The sequence below is a fragment of the Pan troglodytes genome, chromosome 9 (genome assembly GCF_028858775.2).
Source record: "Pan troglodytes isolate AG18354 chromosome 9, NHGRI_mPanTro3-v2.0_pri, whole genome shotgun sequence".
Classification (NCBI taxonomy): domain Eukaryota; kingdom Metazoa; phylum Chordata; class Mammalia; order Primates; family Hominidae; genus Pan; species Pan troglodytes.
The window spans coordinates 102,023,438-102,039,413 of NC_072407.2; the positions used below are offsets into that span (position 1 = coordinate 102,023,438).

Sequence of the window (15,976 nt, forward strand, 5' to 3'; positions counted from 1 at the left end):
ATATGCATTTTCATCTTTTCCTTGATAAAATTATTGATGAAAGTATTGGTGTATGAGACAGTTCTTGTCCACTTTAAAATACAGTTATGTTGTGTTTTAAAATTGTGGCAGTCTTAGCTGAGAACTTCGTTAGAGAGTTCATAAAATCAATGATGTGTGCTTACCATTCTACCACAAAGATCTACCACTGGAAAATATGGTATTTTTCCCCAGATAGATTAAAGCATACATTTTGATGGAATTTCCTTGTAATTAAAGGAAAGACTCAGGCTAAGTTAAAAGTAATGCAAAACTGTACAAGGAAGCAAAATCTCAAAATGGTAGTCTTGATAGCAAAATAATTAATGAAAAAACAAGGATGGCATGTTTTGTATTAAGAAATATTCACCCTAAACTGAATCAGTTTGAAAAAGGAAGGGAAAAACATTGGGACTTAGAAATGTGCTTACAGGTCTTCCAGTTCATTTAAAAATTTTATACGTTTCATTAATTTTCTCTCCCACTTCCAACATTTGTGAAAGCAATTAATAATCATATTGTTGCCTCTATAAATTTTATTTACTTTATGTCAATCTAATGGGAGCTATACAATTTAGCTAGAATACTGGAATTGGTTCAAGTCTCATGTCCTTATCTCAACTTATCTACCTATATATTAGGATACATGCATTCCCAGGGTTTCTAGAAAAACTTCCAGACAAATCATTTTAATTATTTTATTTATCATCTTATAAAGAGGTAAACTTTACCAAATATAATAGTTTTTAAAATAATTATTTTATGGCACATGGTAGGGAAACACTTTACTGTCTGCATTTATTTTATTTTTTATTCATTCAAAAATTATTTATTATGTACCAGCCACTCTTTACACTACTGAGGAGGTATGGTAATGGACAAAGCAGATAAAACATAGTCAAGATTTCTTCCCTAAGAAAACACCTACTGTCATGCAAGAGATAAGTAATAGAGGTAAATACATAAGACACACACACACACACACACACACACACACACACACACACACACAAAGAGAAAGAGAGATAGATAGAGATTGATTAGATTGATTATTGATAGTTCTGGTTAAGGTCAGCAAATCCATAAAGACCTCCCACAGGGAGTCATTTGAGCAGAGACCTAAAAGAAGTTTAGTAATGAGCCATGCAGGTAACTGGGGAATGCGTGTTTGAGGTTAAGGTAAAAATTATTGCACGTGTCCTAAGTTGGAAACTAACAGCAGGGCCAGAGTGGCTAGGGTGGATTGAAGAAATAAAAGACAGTGTTGTAGTTAAAAAGAGTCAGGCAAAATCATGTCAGTCCTAATAGAGTTTATAAGTAGAACTTATAAATTTACTCTATTACCAAGGGTTGAAATAGGATGAAAAGAAAACACCTGATTTCACTAAACTTAAAATAACCAAACACTGCATTCATCATCAGAAAGGGATTCATAAACTACTTACTGGATACTCTAGTGAGTTGAAAACTGTTTTTGAAAATTAGAGTAATAATACCCATTAGCAATTTGGGGCAACTCAAGATAGCTCCAACTATCTTTACTGGTAACATAACACTCTTTTCAAAATTTCTAAAATTAAATTAATTTAAATAAGTTTATTTTTCACCTGTATGCCACATTTGCATAGAAAGTGTATGACAGAGCTCCTGCTCTAGATGAATATGTGATCTGGTAGGGAAGATGATGCATCCAGAGAACTATGGGAGAACATAGGACCACTACAAGAGGAACGTGTTGTGTGGATGATGGAAAGGGCATAGGGAGACCATATAATATATATAAATAATATCAAAACTGGATCATTTTTGAGAATGAAAAGGGGGAATATTAATGTTCTTTCTGGGAAAACTGGTGTAAATTGGCACTGTTGTAAGCAAATTGGTGCACGAGTTAATGATGTATCAACAAAATTTCAGAAAAGAAGGGTGAATTGTAAATTAATGTGACTTTTTTAATCTTTAAGTTCTGGGATACATGTGCAGAATGTGCAGGTTTGTTACATAGGTAATGTGCCATGGTGGTTTGCTGCACCTATAACCCATAATCTAGGTTTTAAGCCCCACATGCATTAGATATTTGTCCTAATGCTCTCCCTTCCCTTCTCCTCCACAACCCCGACAGGCCCCAGTGTATGATGTCCCCCTCCCTATGTCCATGTGTTCTCATTGTTCAAGTCCCACTTAGGAGTGAGAACATGTGGTTTTTGGTTTTCTGTTCCTGTGTTAGAATGCTGAGAATGATGAATTCCAGCTTCATCCATGTCCCTACAAAGGACATGAACTCATTCTTTTTTATGGCTGCATAGTATTCCATATGTACCACATATGGAATATGTGGTGTATATGTACCACATTTTCTTTATCCAGTCTATCATTGATAAGTATTTGGGTTGGTTCCAAGTCTTTGCTATTGTAAACAGTGCTCCAATAAACATACATGTGCATGTGTCTTTATAGTAGAATGATTTATAAATCCAGTAATGGGATTGCTGGGTCAAATTGAATATCTGGTTCTAGATGCTTGAGGAATCATCACACTGTCTTCCACAATGGTTGAACTCATTTACATTCCCTCCAATAGGTTAAAAGCGTTTCTATTTCTCCACATCTTTGTCAGCATCTGTTGTTTCCTGACTTTTTAATGATCGCCATTCTAAGTGGCATGAGATGGTGTCTCATTGTGGTTTTGATTTGCCCTTGTCTGATAACCAGTGATGATAGGCTTTTTTTCATGTGTTTGTTGGCCGCATAAATGTCTTCTTCTGAGAAGTGTTTGTTCATATCCCTTGTCCACTTTTTGATGGGGTTGTTTTTTTTCTTGTAAATTTGTTTAAGTTCCTTGTAGATTCTGGATATTAGACCTTTGCAAGATGGATAGATTGCAAAAATTTTCTCCCGTTCTATATGTTGCTTGTTCACTGTGATGATAGTTTCTTTTGCTGTGTAGCAGCTCTTTAGTTTAATTAGATCCCATTTGTCAGTGTTCGCTTTCGTTGCCATTGCTTTTGATGTTTCAGTCATGAAGTCTTTGCCCATGCCTATGTCCTGAATGGTATTGTCTAGGTTTTCTTCTAGGGTTTTTATGGTTTAAGGTTTTATGTTTAAGTCTTTAACCCATCTTGAGTTAATTTATGTACAAGGTGTAAGGAAGGGGTCCAGTTTCTGTTTTCTGCATATCGCTAGCCAGTTTTCCCACCATCATCTATTAAACAGGGAATCCTTTCCCCGTTGCTTGTTTTTGTCAGGTTTGTCAAAAATCAGCTGGTTGTAGATGTGTGGTGTTATTTCTGAGGCCTCTGTTCTGTTCCATTGGTCTATATATCTGTTTTGGTACCATTACCATACTGTTTTGGTTACTGTAGCCTTGTAGCATAGTTTGAAGTCAGGTAGCATTATGCCTCCAGCTTTGTTGTTTTTGCTTAGGATTGTCTTGGCTATAGGGGCTCTTCTTTGGTTCCATATAAAATTTAAAGTAGTTTTTTTTTCTAGCTCTTTGAAGAAAGTCAATGATAGCTTGATGGGAAAAGTATTCAGTCTATGAATTACTTCAGGCAGTATGGTCATTTTCATAATATTCATCTCTGGGACACAGCTAAAGCAGTGTTAAGAGGGAAATTTATAGCACTAAATGCCCATATGAGAAAGCAGGAAAGATCTAAAATCAACACCCTAACATCACAATTAAAAGAACTAGAGAAGCAAGAGCAAACAAATTCAAAAGCTAGCAGGAGACAAGAAATAACTAAGATCAGAGCAGAACTGAAGGAGATAGTTAAGAACGTATCTCAAAATAATAAGAGCTATTTATGACAAACCTATAGCCAATATCATACCGAATGGGCAAAAGCTGGAAGCATTCTCCTTGAAAACCAGCACAGGACAAAGATGCCCTCTTTCACCACTTCTATTCAATGTAGTATTGGAAGTTCTGGCCAGGGCAATCAGGCAAGAGAAAGAAATAAAGAGTATTCAAATAGGAAGAGAGAAAGTCAAATTGTCTCTATTTGCAGATGACATGATTGTATATTTAGAAAACCTCATTGTCTCAGCCCAAAAACTCCTTAAGCTGATAAACAACTTCAGCTAAGTCTCAGGATACAAAATCAGTGTGCAAAAATCGCAAGCATTCTTATACACCAATAATAGACAAGCAGAGAGCCAAATCATGAGTGAACTCCCATTCACAATTGCTACAAAGAGAATACATACCTAGGAATACAACTTACAAGGGACAAGAAGGGACCTCTTCAAGAACTACAAACTACTGCTCAAGGGAATAAGAGAGGACACAAATAAATGGAAATAATGTGACTCTTAAAACCTTCTTTGAGGCAGTAGTACTTGTACTTGGATTGCGTCCAAGTGTGCAACTGGGCAGAGGAAGGTGGGAGTGCATTCTAGTCTAGGGAAATAACATGATGAAAGACACATGGGTTTGAGAATCGCCCAATGTAAAATGAAGCATTGATGATAGTGAAGAGTGGGTGATAGTATCGGATGGTTAAGAAAGAGATGGGTACACGTATGACAGCAAACCAGACTATCATAGATTTTAAATTCCATGACAGAGTTCCATATCAGAGAGCCATTTAAGGTCTGTTAGTAGGCATGTGACCTGTATAAAGAGTAAAACTACTCCTAAACTGCAATTTGATATGAGATTGGAATACTGCAGAGCAACATATACTTTAAAATTTACATATATTTTAGTTCTGCATAATGGATAATTTTTGCATGGTAAATTGGAACAAGAATAGAATATGGGTGTATGACTGTCCTTCAAAGTCAAATGCCTCTTTTATGTATATATGTAGTTTTAGGTAAGAGGCTATGTTTTATGAAGTTTTTTTAGAATGACTGCTAGGATGATTCTGCGTCGAAGGAAAACATAGCAAAAAATAAAACCTCTGTGCATGTATGTGTGTGTGTGTGTGTGTGTGTATAGGCTAGAATTTTCAATAATAATGACATTTTGAGCACTTACTATATACCCGAAATAATGATGTTAACACTTTTTTTCTGAAATTTCCCACAAAATCCTACCCGCTCGGTGTTATTATCATTTCATAGATGAAGAAATAGAACTGAAGAAGCCCTATAAACAAGCTCAAGACTGCAAAGCTGCTAGGTGATGGTGCAAATATTCAAGCATGTTTTTGCATTGGTATAAAGGCATCTTTTTCCATGGTGCCACATTACCTTCACACGCTCATTGAGTTGAGCCCCGTGTGTCTCAGTTCTTCCCCAGAGGTCTCAGCTGGAATACGAATCTAGGCACTTAATACACATTTCATGTCACTCTACTATAATATAAATTGTGTTACTAACACCAGTGTTTAAGCTTTTTATTTTTTCACTACAAAGAAGGCATAAGTACAAGAATGAAAAAAAAGAATCTATTTTCTTACCCTGTTCATTGTTTGACATAAAGTATCTAGATTTTTCTTGATTTCCAGTTTAACAGTTTGTGTGCAGTCACAATTTCTTTGGGTGATCCCCACCAATCAGTATCTCTCGATCTCATCTTTAACGGTCATCTCCTAAATCAGTGTTTTGTGAATAAATTTATTCACCTAACAACTGGTTTGTATTCTTGAAATTTTCAGTAATCCCTACAGATATACAGTTCTCCTATTTCCACAACTATAATATTGTGTAACTCTCCTGGGTTCCAAGAAAATTATAGTATTTTTATTTAAGCTATAATAGTTTCTAGTCTTGAGATTTGGGAAAATATCACCGAGTCAATCACCAGAATTATTAATTAACGTACAAACTAGGAACAGAGGCTTAGTGGGAAAAATATATTACAGAGCCCACACTTGTGGAGAATACACAGAACACATCTGAGTGATCGATACTCAAAAAAGAAGTCTGAACACGTTTAGATTTTAAAAAGTCAATCTCTGCTGTATCTTGGAATTAGAAAAACTGATAAAGACTGACAGTATGGGAACTGACCAAGGGAAAGCCAGTTTAGAACACCAAATCCTAGAAAACTACTGGGCAAAAAAGTAAGAGAAAGGGGAAAAATAACTTAGGGAGAATCAACAATTTATTATTCCATGAAAACCTTTCATCCATGTATCCGTAGTATGTATATTACATATATCTCTGATAGAATATGAATGTTAGGTTCAAAACAATGGCCACTCAATTACTTTAAATATGACAATTTTTTCCAAGATATACTTTCTTTTTTATGTGTTCTTTAATTGTTTAAATCCCCTATTATTTAGTACTAGACTTTATTATTTTACAGCTATGCAAATATCAAAATACATTTGCAAACAAAATTGTCTAGTAAGATATGATGATGTCTACTTTGCAAATATATTTTGATGATAATTCAATGAAATTAACTACATCAATTTCAAGATTATGAAATTAATGTAGATATAAACGTAATTATAAAAATTAATATATAAGCATGATTCTACATGATTATGAAAATGAGTATGTTTTTCATCATAAATATGATATAAACATTATAAATGTGATTATGATATAAACAAAATTAGAAAAAATATAAACATGATTATAAAAATTAAAAACTATGTGATTTTACAGAGAAACCCCTTGTAGAATAAGAAAGAAAATGCATTCTTAATAGTTTTTGTACTATTTATATTACTAGCATAACTTGTACCAATTTTTCTACTTTTGAAAAAGAACTCAACTAAAAAAAACCCCAGCCAAAACTTTCATGTTATGTGCATATGAATTAATAGTAATTTAAGATTTATTACAGTGATTACATATCAACAGAGATAAATATGTGTTTTATGATTAGGTTTTTTTTTTTTTTTAAACAGGTGAGCAATAGGGACAAATTCTTGATGCAGAAAATAAACCATTTCAGTGCCTGTTGATAAATAGACAGTATCCACTATTTCTACATGGTGCATGGCAATGTGACAAATAAATTACCTTCATTAAAGATTTGCATGAAGGATTAATGAGCATTAGTTAAGCCATAAAAGCACAAAAAACATTTTTGAACAATTACATTGAATATAAGAATAAGTTGAGGGGCAGACAATCTCGTTATAATAATTTATCTTACCTGAAGATTCTCTGCTGCACCTATGTGATAAATGAAACCCAAAAGCAATTCAAGTTCCATATTTAACATAGAAAATTTAGGCAGTTCACAACTCTAGAGGGTTTTGTCCTCTGTGACTCACCTACCTATAAGGGGGATAATTTATAAAACACTTATTTGTTTCTGTTAATATTTAGACTGCAATAAATCTTCAAATTTTCACCATAAAATCTGCATAACATGAAATTAAAAGAAGTTAAGCATTTTTAAAAATTCATAGTGAAAAAATGTTGAGTGTTTTAAATACCTGCCTTATGAATTTTCTTTTGCTTTTAATTCATAGAGCTAAGTTAAAATTTAATTATTCGTGTTATGTATAAATGACAATTATCCTTTGGATAAAAGGTAATATTTTACTAAGTAAAACACAGGAATATAAGAAAACTTTATTTTGCTAACCAAGGTCTTAATTTTCCTTCATTTGGAATACTGTCCAAGATTAAACCTTTCTACGCATCAAGCACTGCCATCTTGTGGACTGCCATTGATTTCAGAAAATACAGGCTAATTTAAAAATTATTATCTGTGCGACTTTTCATGGTAAAATATTTGGACAACTCTGTAAATCTTAATGTAAGTGGAGATGAGGAATAGTATCCTTGTTTGTAACTGTGCAATAATGAGGCTTTTACATTTATGAACATCTGTATTTCAGGTCCCCGTGCTGGTATTTTATAGTAGGTCTCTACCCAGCAGGTCACATCCTTACTGTTTGATACGGTTAAGACTTGCATGGCATTGTGACCATGGTTTAATTACAGTGTGACTTAATGGTTAATAGAAATAATCACCAGCCTGCTTTTGTTCTGCTCTGGTGAGTGAAATCTAGACACTGCTCCAATTAGTCACTGTTACAAACATCTAACTTTTATTTGCAAAATTACATCCCATGCATATAAACCTCAGTCTAGTAAACATTTGAAACCACTATTCACCAGGTTTCCTTTTCTCTTTTCAAATAAAGATCGATGCTTTGTAATAATTCTTAAGTTATTGGCAACTCTATGTCTTAGTTTTCCCATTTGTAAAATAAGGTTACCTATTCCTATGAGAATTAAATGAATTAATATACATAGAGCACACTGCCTGGCACATTCTAAGTGTGGTACACATTTACTAGATTGTATTGGTGCTCCATCCAGACCTTCACCCGATGCGTGCGCACATCCAGCAGCTGCTATGAAGATTGGCTGCTTCCTCTTCTCCAGAAAATTTGCCACGCCTGGAAAATCGTGCTTCCTGCCGTCATTGCGTTCCACCTGCCCCAGCCAGCAGCTAATAACTTACGGATACAGGGGAGAGGGTGCAAATAGCCTTTGCTGATACTCTTTGCCTTCTTTTGCCTCACTTACCAGTGCTGCAGTGAAAGTTGTGTTTGAGAACCCCAAGTGGGATCAATCTTAAGCTAATCTCCAACAGGGACCACATCCCTGGTTAGCTTTATTTTTTTCTCCCTCATCTTACCTTGCTTCTCTTAGTTTTTGCTCCTGGAAAAATGTTGTCAAATCATATCTGAGAGTCCTCTTCACTGACTCTATTTCTATAAACCCAATGTAAGACAATAAGTATTTACTCTTGTTGTTGTCGTTATGCCCTCTGGTGTCTTGATTTAATGAAGGATAAATGCTGAGATTACCTTTGTCATGTCCAAAGTTGAACGGAGTCCATGGAACGACTCCACAGCCTTTCAGTAGTTCTCCGTATATATCTTTTTTTAAGCTAACATTTCCACAAATTTGATAAGCACATTAAGGTCATAGTCCCTGGCAAGATTCTGGGGCACAAATTGACTGTCGTTGGTTAAGGCAGGGATTTGGGGGCTTTATCAGTGAATTATGGGAAGCCTGGAGTGAATGCTTTTTAATGCAAAGTTTGGAACCTAGGTTGAGATCGTTCCGCTGACTCTTGCACACTGTTGAGTAAACACTGGCCCTAGACCTGCTAAGAGCTTACAATTCAATACAACGTAAGTTAAAAACCCCTTAGCAAAGCAAGAAATTTAGGCCGCCTTTTGAAAAGGGTTAGCAATGACCTTTATATCTAGACACAGGGCTCCTGGGATAAAAATGTCCTCCACACTGTGAAGTATTCCACAGAGAAAAGAAAAATAGTTGCTGTCACCCAGTTGGTATAATCACTTGAACTCTAGAACTTGGAATTCACTAGCTCAGACCTGCTTAAGTTGTGGATCATGAGATGATGCCAGTTTAGTACTGTTCTTATTATACATATTATTTTATTTATCTTATGTTTTTCTAAAGGTGTTTTGAATTACATGTGCATAAAATATTTTCCTGTCTTGGTGACATAATTATGAAGAACTCTGCTACTTTTGACTTTAGGTAACAAACATAGTGAAAATACTTGTCTCCAAAGCATAAAAAAGAGAAAATTATTACTTTGTTTTGTTCAACCAAGATAACTAAAATTTAATGTAATAATACAGCCTACTTTGTTTTAAAGTAATTTCATTTTTCAAACATATGACAAGTATTCTCTTTTGCATTATTCACAACATCTTTAAAAATATCTTGATTCTGAGGCTGGGCACAGTGGCTCGTGCCTGTAATCTCAGCATTTTGGAAGGCCAAGGCGGGTGGATCACGAGGTCAAGAGATCGAGACCATCCTGGCTAACACAGTGAAACCCCATCTCTACTAAAAATACAAAAAAAAATTAGCCAGATGTGGTGGTGGGCGCCTGTAGTCCCAGCTACTCAGGAGGCTGAGGCAGGAGAATGGCGTGAACCTGGTAGGCGGAGCTTGCAATGAGCCAAGATTGTGCTACTGCACTCCAGCCTGGGTGACAGAGCGAGACTCCGTCTCAAGTAAAAAAAATAAAGTAAAAAATCTTGATTCTTTCTCTTGGTACTAACCAAGAGTCAGACAGCTTTATTCTATTGTAACTTTCAGGATCTTTGTCTCTGGTTGTGTTTTTATAGATGAAACTTTTGACACTTGGAAATTAAATCCAATTGTACGAGGTACAAGATGAATTTATATTCTACAAAATTGTGCTTTATGCTAGATAGTTTATCCTGAGCCAGTAGCTCCCCTTATTGAGCAGTTTCTTCATGTTGAACACTCATTTAAGTGGCTTGTGTAATTCTCAGCATTACTACCATGTAGACATTATTGTCCCATTTTATGGATAGTGAAACTAAAGTTTAGGAAAATTAAATTACAATAATGAAAGAAGATTAATATAATGATAAAATATAGGCTTAGAGTGAGAAGAGAAGTTTTAATTTTCCCTCTGACTCTAATCAGCTGTAATTTTCCGCTGGTTCTTTCACCTATTTGAGCCTCAGACCTTTGATGTTGAAGATGATTAAAATAATAATAACTATATTTCTGTAGAACTAATTTTACATGAAATATTTCATTTAACCTTCCCTTTCTTCCATCAGTTTTAGTTTACAGATGAGAAGATTAATGCTTGAGCAAAATTAAATAGCTTTCTTAAAGGTCATGTAGTTAGTAGGTCATGCAGCCATCTTTGAATGCCTGGTCTCTGTGATTTTGAAGTCCATGGTCTTACTCAAAATGCTAATTTCTAATGTGTCTGTGTGTAATAGGGAAAGTGGGGCGCACAGACCAAGGGAAGAACTAGGTAAAAAAAAAAACATGAAAAGTATGTGACTCACGGTAAACTCTTATGCTAATTTTTTCCCAGCTCTATCTTATATTTTCATAATATCCTCAACTGTGCTTTGCATATTTCACTACTACTTGTTGATATCCCAATTGCCTTGATCTCAGCTCCCACCCCAAATCTAGAAGCCAAAATGATTTTTCTATATGATCCATTAAATAACTTGAGCTGCCAGTCAGCTTCCTCAACAAAATATTAATAAGCATGCTCAAGCAGAGGCAAATAATTGGTCATCCATGAGGCTATTAACCTCTGATAGGGATCGGACTACCTAAAATTTAATATCCCTTATCTCTAATATTTCATCTAACTTACCTAGTAGAATAAATCATGAAATTATTTCATAGTACCTCTGTAAAAATGATCCTTTTCTCTTTTGCTCATTCACAGTACATTCCAGATTGTTAAAACTGTCTATATTACTATAATAAATAGAGACTCAGTGTCTCTATTTAGCCCAACATCAAGCATCCTCTCTGACTCATATTCTCAAAGCCAGAACAAGCCAATTTTGATCTTAGAAAATTTGTAATGAAGTTTAATATGTGAAAATAAATCCACTCTTGTTCTTAAAATTTAGGGAGGTTTGTATAAATAGATTATAGATACATTTCTATCTCAAATATGCATTTATTCACCAAATATTTATGGAGCAACTACACACCAAGTATCTTGTTGAGTTTTAGAGATATGATGGTGAAGAAGGTAGATTCAATCTCTGCTCTTCTGAGAGTAATTGACATGGCTAATATTGACTTTTTCTGTTTCAATCAAGGTACACATCAGCATTGTAAAATATATTTCCCACCAATTTCAGGTTGTCCCTCATGCTCAGTAGTAATGAATAATTAAGTGGACAATTCTCTACAATTTCTATCATAATGTCATTAATTCAGAGATCCAAAGTGGTAGGATTAGGTACAAACTTTCAAAAAAGAAAATAATTGCAGTGAAAATTTTTAAAACCCTATTTTTCTCCAGGAACTTACTAAGTTATCCTATTTAAGTGTCTTCACTTCAATTAAGTCATCATGAAAGAGAGGAGATGAGTCATAATGGATGATGGAATTATGAAAATAAATGTGATTAAAAGACAATTTGTAAATATTAAAATGCTCCTGACATATACTCTACTAAGCAGCATCAGTAAAAATTAATACAAGCATACAGAAAATAAATAAATGCAAAACTTGAACTATTTAAAAAACAAACTAAAAGTTATTTATTTTTTATTTTTTTGATTTGGGGTCTAACTCTATCATCCAGGCTGGAGCGCAGTGGCACAGTCACAGCTTAGGGCAACTTTGAACTCCTGGCCTCAAGCTATCCTCTCACCTCAGCCTCCCAAAGTGCGGGGATTACAGGCATGGGCTGCTGTGCCTGGACAAAAGTTATATTTTCATAATAAAGAACAAATTATAAATATGATTTTTGGCAAATGAAACATTAAATCTCATATTACAGAAGTAACAAAAAAATAGGGATTTTGGTAAATAAGGCCTGTTAACTGAGAATCTTACCATAAAGTTGAGCATTTTATAAAAATAGAGAAGCTTCTGATTTTTAAGTTTTTCTTTCTGTACTTACAGGGATAAAGAAAATAGGCTCCCTGGGACAGTTGCGTTATTAATTGAGTCATTCAACAACTCAGATGCTATATCCATTGTGTTCTCTCCAAATTCTTTGACGCAAAGCCTCTGATGTGTACACACATTATTAGAAAGAAGAATGGTTATTTCCCAACATGTAGTTATATTAAAGAATGTTGAATCACTGTGATTACTCATTGAACTTGTTTTCAAAGACTTCAGAGAGTCCAGTATGCAGTTTCATTCCCCATTCTCACACTTTTTTTTGTTAATGGCACTGCAGTTAAGAGAAATGAGCATCATTGTCCACATGTGTACTCCTGTTTTTATATACTCTGTAGATGTGGAAATGCATCACTTAAATAATCATCTTTTTAGGGGAGCAAAGAGAAGATCCTCTGTTTATTGACACTGAATCAGTTGCAGCAATTGCATAGAAAGTCTGCAATATTTGAATCCTTAAAATCTGGACATTCAATTAGGGCAGGAGACAGCTAACCTGGAAATGTTCTCACTACCAAAATTTAGAAATGATGACTGAAATAAAGCAACGAAAATTCCAGTATGTAGCTGATCTCACAAGAAAGAAAAGGAAATCCCAAAATATCAGAAACAAATAAGAACTAAAATCCAAAGCATACTCTCTGGTGTTAACCCTGAGGAGATCTTGGAAGCAAGGTACATTTTTTTATATGTTACAGAAGTAGACCCTAAAGTCTAAAAGCTAGAGGATGAATGATCATGCCAGGGCAAAGGACAAGTCCTTGGGTCTGCCTGAGAATGGAAGTTGAATAGCAGTGTCTGCCCAAGTCAGACTCCAGATGGAATGACCTGCTGGTTCAGACTAGAAGACAAAAATTCCCCAATGAGAAACCAAAAGCCTATACGGCACATGTATTTGTGGCCCAAATGTATATTAACACATAGTATCAAAAATATGTGATTGAAATTTAATATAAACATTGATCCTTTTGTTGCAATTGCTTTTGGTGTTTTAGTCATGAAGTCTTTTCCCATGCCTATGTCCTGGATGATATTGCCTAGATTTTCTTCTAGGGTTTTTATGGCTTTAGGTCTTACATTTAAGTCTTTAATCCATCTTGAGTTAATTTTTGATAAGGTGTAAGCAAGGGGTCCAGGTTCAGCTTTCTGCATTTGGCTAGCCAGTTTTCCCAGCACCATTTTGTATACCTGTGTAACAAACCTGCATGTTCTGCACATGTATCCCAGAACTTAAAGGATAATAATAAAAAAAGAAAGTAAACTACATAGAAAAATGGGGGAAAAAATTGATCCTAAGCAGGGTTCATGCAAAAGCATTCTCGAGGAAGACTTTCATAATGTAGATGCACAGTATATCTCAAAGTGGTCATTGTCTGCTGAAATAGGGACTACTCACTGAAGAATCAGACCAAGAACTTCTAAAACATTTTAGTTGCTTTAGATAACCATACTATCAAAAAAAAAACCTTAAAAAATGGGAAAATCATAGTTGACCAACTAATCTCAATATCTTCTGAAATGAATGCTACTACTATTAAATTTTTACCACTGAATAGATCGGCATGCATTCAATTATTTTTAAGGGCCAGGTGCAGTTTGTATGGAAGAAAGTGGTATATGAAGCTAAAGGCTGTGGCACCAGAGCTAACCATACTATTTCCCTGAAATATTTTATAGTTCTCAGGTTACAATGTAATACTAAAAATAATTATAGATTTATAGATTTTTTTATGATTACTTTGAAGCCAATATTAAATAAGTGTGAATAGATAATTGAAAACCTTATAGGAGAAAGTAAACAGGAATATTAAAAGATGTTTAGCTCAGTCCAATATTTTCATTTTTGGCACTGGCAGAAAATCCACTGCAAACTCAGGTTGTCAGCTCTTCTATTGCGTACTATTTCTACTTTTTATACTTCTTGGAATTATGAAATGCTTCACAACATGAAACTGAAAACTTACTTGAAGAACTAAATAAGCATTTTTGAGTCCCCAAATACTTACCCACGTGTAATATCTGAGAAAATACCAATTTCGTGTAAATGTTTTTCTCCTATTCTAAAAATGCGAAATATTAACTCAACAAATATCATCCGTGTAACAGAAACAGTATTTTTAAATTTAATGAATGATGTCCTGTAATTGTTTGTTGCTTTCTTTTCCCTGTAACTTTAATATAAACCAAAAACTAAGAAAACTCTTATTTTATATTAGATTTTAGTAAAATAATAAAAAATTTGATTTTAGTAAAATATCTAAAATAAATATATATTAAAAAATATATGAATTATGTGTGAATGACAAGTAACACTTCCATTACAGCAATTAAAGGGATTCACATTGTTAAATGTGAGAAAGCCTTGAATTTAGAGTCTACTTGAGCTGTATAAGAACAAGTTGAAGCATTTCAAATATACTTTACGGAGTTCCTTCGTTCCTTCGAGTAAAGTCATGTGGATATTTTAAATAAATTATTAATAAAATATTAAATGTACTGAAGGCTGTCAACTGGGTGACGGTAACTGTAAAAAATAGTTTTCTTTATAAAACAATTGTTAAAATATTTGAAAGTTTTGGATTTTGTATCTGTATATTGTAATTATGCATTAATGCAATATAACATTTCAAAATTCTCAGGCTTCTGCTAAATATATAATTTCCTCTTTTTTTTTTTTTTTTTTTTTTTTTTGAGACAGAGTCTTGCTCTGTTGCCCAGGCTGGAGTGCAGCGGCATGACCTCGGCTCACTGCAAGCTCCGCCTCTCAGTTCAAGCCATTCTCCTGCCTCAGCCTCCCAAGTAGCTAGGACTACTGGTGCCCACCACCAGGCCCGGCTAATTTTTTTTTTTTTAATTTTTAGTAGAGACGGGGTTTCACCATGTTAGCCAGGATAGTCTCGATCTCCTAACCTCATGATCCGCCCGCCTCAGCCTCCCAAAGTGCCAGGAGTATGGGCGTGAGCCACCGCATGCAGCCTATATAATTTCTTCTAATAATAAATATTAGCGAAATGTTGCTTAGAATCAATGTTCAGCTCGTCATTGAAATTTTTCTGTGGAAAACAGACCTGAAAATATTTAAGTATCCATTATTCCTTCAGACTTGTTTTATATCCTCTTTACTGTTTTTCTTATATTTAAATGGTGCAGGTAGAAGGAGCTCCTAACATAATAATTTTTAGTTAGGCTGGGATGATAACAGAAATGTTACTTTTCATATTTTATGAATGCATATTATTCACTAAGTTCTTAGGTACATTGTCTTGGTGGAAGCTTATGAAGTACGTAATATTATTCTAATTATATGAATTTTAAAAATGAACCTCAAAAAGTTAGTCAAATACTGGCTCAGTTTAAACCATCATACTGTCTCTGAAAGTCCCAATGAACTTAAACTTAATTTAGAAGTTAAACTAAGTTACAAAATGGGATGTGTGTAGAGAACATTTGGACAGAAGACATGGAGTTTGCCTTTCTTTGATAAGTTTAATTGCTTAAGTGTCCCTGTCTCACACCTTCTTTACAATAAGGTCTATATCTTTGTCTTCTTATTCTACATTGTTTCGTAGGCTTGGGTAAATTTTCTTCATTAAATTGATCTTTGAGA

The 15,976-nt window shown here is 34.4% G+C and overlaps 1 protein-coding gene across 1 annotated transcript in view; it reads left to right on the forward strand.

Annotated features, from left to right (window-relative positions):
- Positions 1-15,976, forward strand: part of CNTN5 (contactin 5) — a 1,335,093-nt gene that overhangs the window by 920,786 nt on the left and 398,331 nt on the right. The gene's annotated exons all lie outside the window — the stretch shown is intronic.